The 15714-nt window shown below is 33.3% G+C and overlaps 1 protein-coding gene across 1 annotated transcript in view; it reads left to right on the top strand.

Moving 5' to 3' along the window:
- LOC120350347 overlaps nucleotides 1–15394 on the top strand; it is a 49700-nt gene extending 34306 nt beyond the window's left edge. Inside the window, exon 2 of the mRNA XM_039423217.1 lies at nucleotides 15314–15394. The gene's annotated coding sequence lies outside the window, so the exon portion shown is untranslated. The remainder of the gene's footprint in view (nucleotides 1–15313) is intronic.
- Nucleotides 15395–15714: the final 320 nt, after the last annotated feature.

Raw genomic sequence — 15714 nt, 5'->3', positions numbered from 1 at the left:
TAACTAAATATATCCACTATACATCATTGATTTATTCTATATTTGGTTTGTATTCTAATAATCTATATTCATTTATTATTAATTTTTTTTTCATTTATTATGGAATTTTATTCTTACAATTTGACAAATCTGTTATATCTATAATGTATTCATTTTGATGAAAATTTTGACAAGATACATTCTAGATTGTTATGCATAATAATGTAACGGAAATAATTTTGTAATTTTCTTATATAAATTAATAATCATTTGAATATTTTTTGACATACTTAAAATTTTGCTATGAGAATTTAATGTAATTGCTTTATATAAAAAAATAATTATTTCAGTATATTCGATGTAATAATCTTGATTCAGAATTTCTATACTTTGTGTAATTACACTTATAAAAAAATTTAATTTTAAATTTTCAAAATTAAAGATAAATTTTTTTATTGTTGAAGGCGGGCATTTGTAATGTTAGGAAAAATAATGAAAAATGTTACGATAAATATTATCAAGTTAACTTGAGAGAGAATTGATTTTGTAATTCAAACTTGTCGATCTTGTACCACCAAAACAAAATTTTAAACTTACCGCCTTTTAATGTTGATAAATCAGGTTGACTAAATGAACTCAATTGAATTGTAACAGTAGCTTATTTAATTCTTTATAAAGTTTTGACATTGTACAAATTGAATAACCAGATTATAACTTAAAATTTAACTTTTATTTGATTGATACATTGAATTATATAACTCAGATTTCGGTAGCATTGAGATTTAGTTGCTCTAGGTAGAGGAAGTTCATGAAATATCCTGTTTGATCTGGTATCTTTTTCACCCGAGAGATCCACGAGATAGAACAAAAATTTGGTTGCTCTACATTTATTTGTAAAATTTTAATTAATAACTTGTTATTTCATTTATTTGTTTGATTAAATATAAAGTAGAAAATTTGTTTATTGAAATGTAAGTATTGAAAGTGTCAATTTAAATTTTTGAGGTGATGAAAATTAAATGTGGAATCTTGGGTAAATTCATGTGAGTAGAAATTTTAATTAATTTCATCTATTTGAGAAGATCAGTAACATTTGATTATTATTTTAAAAATTAGGTCTTGTTGAGAGAAAAACATAATTCAGAGAATAGGTTTGGTAGTAATAAGTTTCTATTTTATTGTGTAACATTCTTTTATTTCGTAACCTTGAAAAGTTTTCAATAAATGTAATCAGATGCAATGTATTTTATTTATTACTAACGCATTATCAACTTAATGAAAATGGTAAATTTGTTAGTTTAAGATCCAGAGTAGAATGATGAATATTTTTATTAGACAAGAGGCAAAATCCTTCTTGGAAAATAAAAGTATCAAATAATTCTATCTCTGAAGTGGAATTTCGGTGCTACAATCAAAGTAGACACACGAAACGCTCCAAATGGTACCCCTGGTGGGACCCAACAAAACAAAATATTCACAAAGACCACAAATAATAAATGTTGAAACTTGAAAAGTTCATGGTTAGGTTAGAATTTGATAGTGACACTAAGAGATACTTTGAATGATTTTGACTAGGTTAGATTACAAATCAGTTAAGTTCATTGAGTTGAAATGTGAGGTAAATTATAGAAAAAATTGTAAATGAGTATATCTGTATTCAAAATACCGAGTTCTGATGAACAACTATCTACTAAGAAGTAAGACGAAGACATCAACCAAAATGGAAAAATTGATTCATGAATCTGAAGTGTCCAAAGATACTATAGTTGTAGATGAATTAGAAGATAGGGAAAGTACAATGCAAGAATTTGATAGATCCAATGATACTATTGTATTGAATCCGAGTGATATGGAGTTGCAAGAACAACTGAACTTAACCCTAGTAGAGTCAAATGAATCCTTAGGTGAAGATTTGGTTGGTTTTCCCGATCAAAACGATAGGAGTTGTAATGAACCTGAACTACAAGAAGTTGATGATTCAAATTTAAAGATTTCAAATAATAATTCAAATGATCAAGTCAATAATTCAAACAATGATGCTCAACAAAACATTGAAAATTCTATTGCTCAATCTAGCGATTCACTTTATAATGTAAATTCTAAAATGGATATCTTGATGAAGTTTCTTGAAGAACAAAACAAAAGTATAAAAAATGAATTTAAAAAACAAGATGAAGCAAAAAATGAAATTAAAAGTGAAATTAACAGTGTAAAAAATTCCAAAAGAAAAATCATTGAAAATAGAAAATGTACGTGGAGGTGGAGTGTTATTGGTGATGGACCCATCTGAGGAAAAGGTAAAAGTTCTAGGAAACAAACTCCTTGAAGCATGATGGTATAGCAGTTATACCAACTTTTTGATTAATTTTCCTGTGCTGCATGGTGGTAGAAGCACACAACCACTTATTGTAGGCTACTCTTAACATATTATGTTCTGATTGATGCTATACAGTTTCCGCAATGCCAGCTGATTGAATTTCATTGTGAGATGGTTTACAATTCCGAACTTTTGAGATTATGATGCATGTCTCTCTTTATGTTATTTTTATGAATTTAAAAATAATCTTCAGCTTCATTTCAACATTGGAACAGTTATTACATGAACAAAACATAAGGTATGTAATATTTATTTTCTTTTTTATGGTTTTATTATTGTAAAATTATGGTTTATATTTGGTGGTACTCAACTTATACCACCATGCTTGATCTAGCGTTTCCTGGAGTATTGACAAACAGCTTACATTCTTACTCCTCAAACTTCCACTCTATTCCTTGAGTGAAGAGGTGATTACTCGTTTTATTTGTCTCTTTGACATGCCATCTCGATAGTTTTGTAAATTTTATGAACGTTTGTTTTAATTTCTAAGACGAAACCTATCCATTGTAAAGACTGGTCAAGGATTGAATGAAAATTGAATTGAATTGTATAAAAATTATAATATCTGCCATAATTATGCAAATTTTATGTTTATATTCTTTATAACTTACATTATTAGTATTCTTCCGAATGTATACATTACATAGCCTTGAAAGTAATAATGGAAAGCTTATTATTCAGTTCATTCAGTTATATTTTTTCCTAGTTACTGGATTTACATTATTTGTAATTCAATCATAACTTCTGCCATGATTATGCAACGTTTGTGGCTATATTCTTCAGAATTAACAGTATTAGTATTCTCTAGAATATTTATTCATTTGTGGGTACAATCACAAATCATATAAATATGATTGGGAAGGAACAACAGGCTTGGCCCAAAACTATTCCATCTAAAATATATACATCTCATAGTCTTAGAATTGATAATGTAAAGCTCATATTTCTGTTTAATAATGAATATTATTTTATATGAGTTGAGCATACTTTGATACTAATATCTTTTTGTCTTTTCACAGATTCTACTGAAATGGAGAGAAGAGGATTAGAAGACAGCGAGATTGAAAGGATACTGGTGGACGAAATACCTTCTGACTCTGAATCGGTGATCGATGATGACCCTGATTTTGACCCAAATGAACATATGGATGGAGTTATTGCAGAAGATGATGCTGAAGACGACCAAGGTGAGCAACATGGTGATATAACAGCTGCAGAAGATGAACAACAAGCTGACTTGGCGGCTGAAGGTGAGCACAGGCATCAAGCTATTTTGGAGCCCATTTGGACAAACAATGTTGATAATTTGCAACCAGCAGAAGAATTTCATGAATATACTGGTCCTAGTCAGAAAATCATGGATATGGATCATGAAACTCCTGTGAAAATGTTTAGTTCATTGTTCACTGATTAACTTTTTGAGCATAATTATAGTGTTTCAGACAAACTTATAAATTTCGGGTGACCACGGGAAGTATTTACATTTTTGATGCAACTGTACTCGGCCTTGGCAAATGGGGGGGGGGATGGGCGGGCAGTCATTCACCTCCCTAGCAGTGGCCATTGCTGCTATTCAGTTGCAATGGAGCCGTGGACTGTTCAACATCGCGTGTTTACGTACGATTCTAATGTAAGAATCAATGAGTCAGTGGTAGCGGTTCAGTGTGATTTTTGCATTCATTTTAACATAGGAAGGCATGGAGCCGTATCTAGCCGACCAACGATTATGAAATGGGTTACAACTTTTTGGACCACAGGCAACATTATGGAGAAAAAACCACCCAGCGCTACATGAACAATGAGGAGTCTGGAGAACATTTACAGAGTGAGAACAGCAATGACTACGAGTCCTGGTCGTTCATCTGCGTTACACATAGGATGTGAGTCGGTTCGAAAAATTTTGAAACTGGATCTCAAGTTTCATCCTTACAAGATTGTGTGTGTCCAGGAGTTAGAAGAAAATAACTACCCCCAACGGTTGGATTTCGCTACTCAAATGCAAGTTCTCCTTCACGATGTAGAAGTAGTTGTGCATTTTCACAAACCATGGTGTATGTACCTTACTTCTTGTAGATGTCGTTCAAGTAAATTAGTGTTTTTGTATCGTTTAGATTTTTTTTATTTGTTGTGTTTTTCTATAATCAATAGTCAAGATGCAAATTGCTATTTTTTATAGTATCCAGTCCCAGTATATTCATTGTTTAGTATAATTTCAGATATTAAATTTAATAGTACTATATTGTAGAATTAGCTAACAGCATTCTAGCCCTCAGCAATAAAATTATTGTCTTTAAATATTAATAGTTTAAAAGTATTCAAGTTTTTAAAGTGTATATTCATAAAAATCTTCAATTATGGATAGATCGGGACCTCAATTCTGTACACCGGTGGAGTTGTCACTTCTTCTAGCACCAGTGTTTCAGGAGCAAGATGAAAATTCGGAGAGAAGCAGTTTCAACAACAAGGATGATTAGAATGTGAGCAAAATCATGGACCAGAGTTTACTGGAAGACGTGGGAACTCTTCACAATCTTTACTCTGATCTCATTAAATGGGGCAGTGAGACATTAGACAAAAAAGCTGTCTCGAGCGAATTGTAATCAATACAGTTCTGTGTGCAAGAAGCTGGCATTGATCATAACCAGAGTCGAAACGAGGCAAAAAACCCAGGAGAATGAAAAGAATGAAGTTCTATGCAGACTGGATAACTTGGAAAAAAGCATGAACAAGCTCTCATCGGACTTCAAGAGAGGACAGCCACCCACTGATACTGCTACAAGATCATTTGCAGAAGTAGTGCAAGTACCAATAAAAGTAAATAAACAGCAGCAGCAACAAGTGACTGGGCAAAATTACTGCGCAAGAACATCATGATAGTGGAGCCTGCAGTGGTAACGGGAAGTGATAGTGAAAGCTGTGCAAAAGTCAGGGAAACTTTAAAACAAAGAATTCCAAAAGAAAAATCATTGAAAATAGAAAACGTACGTGGAGGTGGAGTTATATTGGTGATGGACCCATCTGAGGAAAAGGTAAAAGTTCTAGGATACAAACTCCTTGAAGCATGGCGGTATAGCAGTTATACCACCTTTTTGATTAATTTTCCTGTGCTGCATGGTGGTAGAAGCACACAACTACTTATGGTAGGCTACTCTTTACATTATGTTCTGATTGATGCTACACAGTTTCCGCAATGTCAGCTGATTGAATTTCATTGTGAGATGGTTTTCAATTCCGGACTTTTGAGGTTATGGTGCATGTTTCTCTTCATGTTATTTTTATGAATTCAAAAATAATCTTCAGCTTCATTTCAACATTGGAACAGTTATTGGCTAAGCTCTAGCCGGTGTGCTACCTCTGTTATCTCAGTTATTATTGAAGATATCGACTCAATGTTTTTTTAAATGAAAGAGGAAGACAAAATAAAGCACGCTAGCATATTTTTATACCATTTGATTCAATTTTAATATTATAAATAGCTGTTTCAAAACTAACCTTATTTTGAAGAACTGATTACTAATGATCGAATGATATCAATCACTGTGTATCTCATTATTCTTGCAATGTATTTTAATTAATATTCAATTAATTGGATCAAATTAAAAATCTTTAAATTGCAATTTGAATAAACAAATGAATAAAAAATTCAAGAGACTATGGTTGAGAAATTCATTTCTATTAAACTGATTATCGAGATCAACATCAACTGTTTCTTTTATAAATATCGATAGTTTCAAGATCGACACGGTAGTTCTGCAAACCGGTATCGAGCTCCGACAATATCGGTATACAATTTTAATTAATGAAAATATATTTCATTATTTTTGAATACAAATAAAAATAAAATTAATTATAATGTTAAAATTTTTAAATGATCAAATTATTTATATTATTTTATTATTTATTCGAATTATATTTGTCATTTCACGTGTTGGTAGTTGGTACAACAATGAGAAATTATTGGTGGAAATTTTCAATTTTGATCACAAATGCACAAGTGAGTATGGCGGCCGCTAAAGTGAATTTGTTGGTTTTAAAAGAGTGGAGTGATAAGGGAGATGGAACATTAATTGACAAGTGCATGGATTGGAGAATTTTGAAAAAATATATAAAATGTTCCAACTGTGATAATGTTATGAAGCTTCGGAAAATTTGTCAAAGTATTGATGGGTACAAATGGATCTGTAGGCACAAGGTCGTAGTGCGGAAACAAAAAAGAAAAAGATGCAATTACTTGGTAAGTTTGCAAACAGGTACTTTTTTTGCAAATTCAAATCTTCCGCTGTGGAAGATTTTGGGTTTTGTCCATTTATGGACGAAAAATGTTTCTTCCCGGCTGATTAGTGAAGAATTGCATATGGCTTGCCAAACTGTAGACAATTGGAGCTCTTTTTGCCGAGAGGTAACATTTTGATACAATGGTAATTAGAAAGCAAAAGATTGGTGGCCCAGGCAGAAGAGTTCAGATTGATGAAAGCAAGTTTGGGCAGAGAAAATATAACAGGGGCTGTCTTGTTGAAGAGCAATGGGTATTTGGAGGAATTGATGAAACGTCTGGGGAATGTTTCATGGTTGCTGTGGAGAACAGAACATCTGAAACTCTAATACCTATTATAAAAGAATTTGTTGAAGAGGGTACAACAATAGTATCTGACTATTGGAAGGCATATGATTGTTTAAAGGATGAAGGATTTGAGCACCTGAAGGTCAATCATTCAATTAATTTTGAGGACCCTGATTCAGGTGCTCACACCAACAAAATTGAAGCAACATGGAGTGCAGCAAAATCAAGTTTGCCGCGCTACCATAGAAAAAAAGCATTTTTCCCTGGGTACTTGTCAAAATATTTATTTTTAAAATCCTGTAAGCTGAGAGAAGTTGATAAATTCATTGAATTCTGTAAGGAAGCAGGGACTTTATACAACCCTAATGATACGAATAAAGAGATAGAGATTGAAGATGAACATGATGAGCTGGAAATTGATGGCATGATCTGAATTACTAGGTACTTTTTTCGAAATTTATTATCAATTTATTGTTTTGAAATTGTTGGTTTGTGAGTTTTATTTTTTCATTTTCTTTTACCAATGCTTGTTGAATAGAAGCTATTCAACTTGGAAAAGCATCATATTCCTACTAGTAGCTCTGTGAACAGTAGACCTCACACAGTTTTCTCATCCACAAGTATCTGATGTCACCTGTTCCAGTTGTTGATTCAGTTGAATCACAATAAATTCACAGTTGAAACATAGTTTACTCTTAAAAACTGTTATTATTTTGTTTTCTCCAAGATCAAAAACTCAATTATGCTCATAAACTCAGTTCACGTTTGAATTTGTATCCCATATGATGATTTATCCAGTTTCGTGATAATCTTTCCATCTGATAAAAATATTTCTCAACTATTTTAAAATTATTTTTTTTCAATCAAGAATATTATCATTTCTTCGGCATTATTCAGTTCATTTAATAATTTTTTATTTGTTTTCAATCACCTATTAAATTCGTTTTTCAAATATGAGAATATTGATACTAATGGGCATGGGTCATAAAGAATATTGAAATCCTACCTTGTAGAAATAGACACGGCCAGGCATATGTGTAATGCATGAAATAAAATAATAATTCACTTGTCAGCTGATTGATTATGAATAATTCTATAGTCTGATTGATCCTATCTTCAAAGTAAATGATATTATATATAGTGATATCAGAGTATGGATGAATTACTTTTTATCTCATATTATCCTTAAAATTCAAAATTCCAAAAAACTTTGTGTATACATTGACACACAGTTGAAAAAGGAGTATCCCTGCCAAATCACATTGAATTCTAACAACGCATTTGGCCATAATAATTATTGTGTTACATACAGACAGACAAAAGCAAATCAAGTTGAAACATAGACTTCACTACATTCGGTCAAAAATGCTCCTAATAAGTACAACAGAGTTACATCAGGGTTATTAACAAAATGTTATCAACTTAATCCTTATCGATTTTATTAGATTGAAGGGAACTTGTCAAACACATATGATCATCATGTGTATGATAAAGTTATGTTCAATCTAATAGAATCTATTACCTCTAACGGCCTAGAGCCAGAATTGATTCCCCCTCCCTATCGACCCAAGGCAATTTGAGTGTCCACATCTGTGGACTCTTTTTTTCAACCAATAAGAAAGCTTCCTCACATTTTCTGGGGATATGAACCTGTGTGTACACATCCGTGGACCTTCTAGAACGCATTCTAGTGGTCGCTTGGATAATCATCAGTAGTCCATGATTTTTGTTTGATGTCAAAGCAGACAAACTTTGAAAAATGGATAGCAATCTTCTAAGGCCAGGTAAGTTGTTTTCTTTATGTTTTAAAAGAGTAATTGATGTTTTTCATACATTACCAAATGTTTAGAATGGATTAGTATTGCATTATTTGTAATTTCTTGCAATCAACTAATGTCAGTGTTTGTTTGAAAACTGTCCACACTTGTGGACACCAGCCTCTAACCTCTAACCTAACCTCTACAAAACGTTCAGAACAACAAAACGAGTGCAACTATTTGTTTTTCTTCTTCTAAATTTTTTAAATAACATTATTCTTTGAAAATAAAAGTTATATGAGAAATAATTGTTCAAGGTCGTATTATTCATCCACAAATGAATAATACAATATTCATCTAAAATATTACCAATGATTCTGGTGGGATCACACAGCTAAATATTTCTCAAATCTGTCATCATATTGACACCCAATAAAAATATTTTATTTTATTCATTTATTGTACAAAATACTATATTCATAATGATATTATGACCAGGGAGGAAAAACTAGGCTGAGCCTGTATCATTTCTTTCCCAAATTTTTATAATGTCCAAAATGAGGTTATTAAAATACATTACTGTTTCAGCACATAATTTTTGATCCAGGAAAAGTCATTTAAAAATTTTGAATTAGGAAGGTTGATGAAAAAATAAATTAAATCATTACACCAAAGAGAAACTGTTGAAAACTTGAAAAATAATTTAGATTATATTGGTTTAGATTATTAATTTACTTATTTGTAAAATTTGTTTGTTTGTTTTTTCAACAGATGGATCTAAATATTCAGTAGATGACATCCTCACCTTGATCGAGAATGGAAACATATCAGAGTTTGAGGACAATGAGGGGGATTAAGAGGATGATAATTTTCTGACATCATCCAGAGAACCCTTTCCTGATTCCGATCCTCCACCACCACCAAAAGAAGAAGAAGAAGAAGAAGATGAAGAAGTAGCCACTTCAATCCTGACTCATCAATCATCAATCACCAATCCTAACTCTTCATCACCTGCTAAGCCTATTGCTCGTCCTTCTAGACAACCTGATGAAACAATTGCTGGTTCTTCTAGACAACGCAGTCTGAGGAGAGAACAGCAGAACATTTGCAGAGAACAGCAGACGTTTGTTTTGAATGACAAACGAAATGACTGGGAGAGGCAATCAACATTCCAGTCTTTAATAACTCTGAGAGAAGAAGAAGAGGACACTGGGGCTCAGAACAGAAGAGATTGGACTCCAATTCAATACTTTGAGCAATATTTGACTGAAGAAATGTTTGATAATATGGTTGAAAACATAAACATCCGTTACCATCTACAAAAAACAAACATTTGAATGTCACCAAAACTCAAATGAAGAAATTTTTTGGGATGAATATTCTTATGAGTGTTTTGGGATATCCCAGAATAAGAATAAATTGGGAGAAAACATGTCGAGTCCCAGCAATTTCAGAAACAATGCCTAGGGAGAGATTCAGAGAAATAAGAAATAATTTAAAGGTTGTCAATGACCTCACTGTACCGCAAACAAGAAAAGATGAAGATAAACTCTGGAAGGTGAGGCCTTTCCTTGACTCTGTAAAAGGTGGCTGCTACAAGATGTGTCGAAGAACTCAACTTTCCATTGATGAACAAATGGTTCCCTTTACTGGACACTCTAACATTAAACAGCATGTTCCAGGAAAACCAAACCCTGTAGGTTTAAAGAATTTTGTTCTTGCTGATCCCAATATCAATAATTTAACCAATATTTGGTTATGAACGTTTGTTTTAATTTCTAAGACGAAATCTATCCATTGTAAAGACTGGTCAAGGATTGAATGAATATTGAATTGAATTGTATAAAAATTTTAATATCTGCCATAATTATGCAAATTTTATGTTTATATTCTTTATAACTTACATTATTAGTATTCTTCCAAATGTATACATTACATAGCCTTGAAAGTAATAATGCAAAGCTTATTATTCAGTTCATTCAGTTATATTTTTTCCTAGTTACTGGATTTACATTTGCAATTCAATCATAACTTCTGCCATGATTATGCAACGTTTGTGGCTATATTCTTCAGAATTAACAGTATTAGTATTCTCTAGAATATTTATTAATTTGTGGGTACAATCACAAATCATATAAATATGATTGGGAAGGAACAACAGGCTTGGCCCAAAACTATTCCATCTAAAATATATACATCTCATAGTCTTAGAATTGATAATGTAAAGCTCATATTTCTGTTTAATAATGAATATTATTTTATATGAGTTGAGCATACTTTGATACTAATTTTTTTTGTCTTTTCACAGATTCTACTGAAATGGAGTGAAGAGGATTAAAAGACAGCGAGATTGAAAGAATACTGGTGGACGAAATACCTTCTGACTCTGAATCGGTGATCGATGATGACCCTGATTTTGACCCAAATGAACATATGGATGGAGTTATTGCAGAAGATGATGCTGAAGACGACCAAGGTGAGCAACATGGTGATATAACAGCTGCAGAAGATGAACAACAAGCTGACTTGGCGGCTGAAGGTGAGCACAGGCATCAAGCTATTTTGGAGCCCATTTGGACAAACAATGTTGATAATTTGCAACCAGCAGAAGAATTTCATGAATATACTGGTCCTAGTCAGAAAATCATGGATATGGATCATGAAACTCCTGTGAAAATGTTTAGTTCATTGTTTACTGATGAACTTTTTACACAATTTGGGAAAAATTTTGTTCCAACCACTGTCAATGAAATGAAGACATTCATAGGAATAAATATTCTAATGGGGATAAAACGCTACCCATCCTACAGAGACTATTGGTCCAGTGCCCCCGAATTGAATGATGAGTATATTTCAAGTCTCATGACGGTAAACCGATTTGGATGGCTTCTTAGTAACATCCATCTGAATGATAATGCAGTAAAAGAGGATCTGCTGATTATGATAAATTGTATAAAGTAAGACCATTTTTGAACTCGTTGTCTGAGAAGCATAAACATTCAAAGAAGCATATAATCCTGGAAAAGTGATGGCTGTTGATGAGGCAATGATAAAATTCAAAGGTAGGAGTTCCCTCAAGCAATATATGAAGGACAAGCCCATAAAAAAGGTGCACAAAATGGATATAATTTTAAATTTGAAGTGTATACAGGGAAAACAGCAATGTTGTGGAGAAAAACCTTGGGGCTCGAGTTGTACTCAGCTTGACGGACGAATTCTCAGGTTTTGATAATTATTTCAATAGTTATAACTTGATGATGCAACTTCTTGAAAAGAAATTCTATGCATGTGGCACTGTCCAGGCAAACCGAACGCATCTTCCAATGTTGAAAGCAGACAAAATGCTGGCCAGAGGTGAAATTGACTGGAAAATAAGTAACTCTGGGATTTCAATGATGAAGTGGAAGGATAAAAGGTGTGTCAATTTACTGTCGAATTCCACAACCCTGCACAGGCGACTACAGTACCCAGGAAAGAGGAAGATGGGATTGTGAATAAAATCCTGAAGCTCTGAAGGACTACAATTGTCACATGAACAAGGTCAATATGTTCGATCAGATGAAGAAATACTATTCTATTGATAGAAAGAGTAAGAAGTGGTGGCACAGGATATTCTGGCATTTTATTGATGCATCAATAATAAATGCTTTTATAATATGGACCGAGTTGGGAATTGAGAAGAAAACATTGAAAGATTTTCGGAGGGAGATCTCTTTGGGATTGGTCCTTCAATCAAGGCATCTGATCAATCGTCACATCGTCGTTCATCAAAAAGTGTAGTGGAGTTGAAGAAACAAAAACCTTCAGTCCCACAGGATGTGAGAACTCATGCTTCAGAGCACCAGCCTGAACGAGGGACATATCGTCAATGTGCCCTTTGCAGCACTAAAGTGAGATCAATGTGGCTATGCTCGGTTTGTAAGGTCCCATTGTGTCTTCGAGGAACAAAAAACTGTTTTGACTTATTTCATAGGAGATGAAAAGTTACATTGTTTTGAGTATAAGTAATCTATCAATAATTATCATCAGTAATAATTGAGTGTACAGTATAATAATGGTGAGTCAAGTTGAGTTCTTTTATTTTTAAATTAAATTTCATTTGAAAAAGTTTTTTATTTAATTATTCTATGAGTTGCACCCTCTCCAATATCAGGATTGATCACTAATATCAGTGATATATATTTTTGAACTTGTTCTGTATGAAATTTCATAGGTGGTACTTTTTATGTACCATCTCTAGAGACCGGCAGTTCATGCATGGTGGTATATGGGATACCCCCATTTGCATAAATCCTGGCTAGTGAAAAAAAATTCACACCATATTATCATTTATTAAGGTCACTAGACATAGAATAAATACGTAGTTATTTCAAGAAAAACCTCACCAAAAATTTCTGTGCATCAAAGGTTATGATAAAGATTTCGAAATTAGTACTCCTTCATTGAAAAAACCTAGAGTAATTATATATAATGTATCTAAAGAATTGAGCCAGAGTGATTTAAGTCTAGAAATTTTCAACAGGAATTTCTCAAAACCAGTAAATAAAGAAAAATTTGATAAAGAATTCAAATTGGTAAAAAAGAGTGAGAGTACACCCATTGGGTAAGTAATCGAATGTCCTCCTGATATTCGACGAGAAAAAATAATTAATAAGGGACGAATCTATGTAGATTGGACCTCTTGTCGAGTCAAATATTACACATCAGTAATCAATGATGTAATATTATTTATTACTATATTTGAGTGTTTTTTTGAGAAATACATTTGAATTTGAGTACTAGTGCACTCAAAGTAGAGTCCTTCTGACCACCTGAGTGGAATCTATTAGAAATCGCTAATAGAACTAGGGGGTCGAAAATTGTCTACAATCTTTTCCTCTATAACCTCTCCTTGACTGGACTAGAATACAGCTGACAGTTTAGATGACACACTTGCAGCTGAAAATCCAGAAGCGTTGAACGAAGAATTCAATGAAGAGGTGGTCACTGAATTCATTGAACCAAGAATGGTCCCAGGAACTGAGAGAATAGCAAGTAAGAAACGACGAAAGACTGATGACCTTGAAATCTAATGTTGAATGCCCTGAAGCAGCCGGAACAGCATTTATAGAATTCAATATGTCATTTCTGTACAGCTTTTGCCGTATTTGAATACATTCGACGAACCTGGCGAAATATTCAAACTATAATTGGTGCTTATGCCAATCTTTTATCGTAGCCATTGAAGTCTAGTTTCACTGGACAATCACAAAAGCTTACGTACTATGACAGCCTGAATGGAAGTGATGAGAAAATAATACTTGGCAGAAAACATGACTATTTAACATGGGAAGCCAAAAGAGTAGGCTATGGTGAGAGAAGGTGGTATGAAATGAGGGCCACGACAAATGAACGGATATGATTTTGGTGTTTTCATGTGCAAGTTTATGGAGTTCCTAGCCAGACCAAAGGAGTTTAATTTCACCCAAGCAGATTTGCAACGGTTTCGGAAAGAAATCAAGCATGAAATAATGAATTGACGAAGAAAGCTGTAACACCGGTTAAAACTTAATGTCGAACATAAGGAAAATGACGTCAACCGCATTACCATAGGAATCACATTCCTATTTGAACCACAAAAATGCACAATTTGTGACCTGTTCTTTGAAGCGGCTGGTAAAAGTGAGGGTCTTGTAAACCATTCTCTGAGAGAGCATAACAAATATAAAGCCGGCTCCAGACATGCGTCATTCAGCAAGCAGCGAACTATTCGTCTTGATATTATTTGCCGATTAACGAGCACACATCTACACACAACCGTGGTTTTCCGAGCACTTGCTCGTTTTGGGAATAGCAAATACTCGTCAACTGAATGTCATCTACTGTCAACATGAAACAGCTGTTGTTATGTAGCTAAGGTGAACATGATATTTTCGAGCTCAAAATTCAAGTGGTTTTATTCTGTATTTTGTGAATTTAAAGTTTGTTTCATGTTTTTACGGAAGTTTTACTATCAATCTATCCAAATGTAAAATTGTTTGTTTTATTCTAATCTATATTCTCAGATTGTGATTTGGTGTAGAAAATTAAAATGGACCTAACCTAAGTATAATATTGGACAATTTGGAACTAAATTAGTGAATTGAAAAAGTTTTGGGCAATAGCCTGTTTTTTTCTTTTCCGATCATTGTATCGTTTGTGCTAACCTAATAAATAAATAAACATGGATCTCGATATTGAAGATCTTCTTGCTTATCCTGCTTCTATAACTAAACCAAACTAACCCTATGTAACCCGGTCAATAACTGTAAAGGGCATAAATAGCCCTAGAATTCTTACTTCTATTGATTAAAAAAAAATATATATATAGAAATATAGAGCGAGTAGAATCTTGAAGAGCTTGAAGTAGGCCTAAAACCATCTTCGGTTGATTATATGCAAAATTTCAGTCCAGTAGTATAGGCGTGATGATGCATCAAACATAATTTTCCTATCCCGTATGTGTAAAAGCCGGTTTTTCCTTTATTACGTATAATATAGATAAGTTCTTCAACATGGTATTAACATACGTGGGCATACAAGGAAAATCCACAAAGTCTATAAAAGTAAATTTTTCAGGAAATCAATTTTTAACATTAATCACTTGAGTATTAAACGGAGGCCACTATTACGAAACGCGCCGCGGCACTTATAGAAGGTTAAAATTGTTATAGATGTTGTAGTAGAACTATTCTAGTATTGTTGTGAGTCGAGCGTTATCAGATGGGTCATGTGTCTACTCGCAAAATCCCCTCCAAGTAGGCCAAGGTCAGGGTCGTTGACCGGAGCGCGCGCCATTCCCTGTCATCGCCTGTCACTGTGTCTGGTCAGTGTACTGAGTGATTTATTGCCGTGCGCTACTACTGCTATACATGTTTCAATAATGAGTGACGTGATTTTGTTGTGGGATTTTACCTCGAAATGAAGAGGATAGTGTAAGTTTCTTTCAAGAATGGCATCTTTTGCCTTCAGTGAAATTGTGTGTTAACGACCACGAAATGAAGTTGTATTTCGGTAAGGAA

Source organism: Nilaparvata lugens, chromosome 3, assembly GCF_014356525.2.
Source record: "Nilaparvata lugens isolate BPH chromosome 3, ASM1435652v1, whole genome shotgun sequence".
Lineage (NCBI taxonomy): Eukaryota > Metazoa > Arthropoda > Insecta > Hemiptera > Delphacidae > Nilaparvata > Nilaparvata lugens.
The sequence above is the reverse complement of the archived record's forward strand: the minus strand, read 5'-3'. Positions and strand labels throughout refer to the sequence as shown.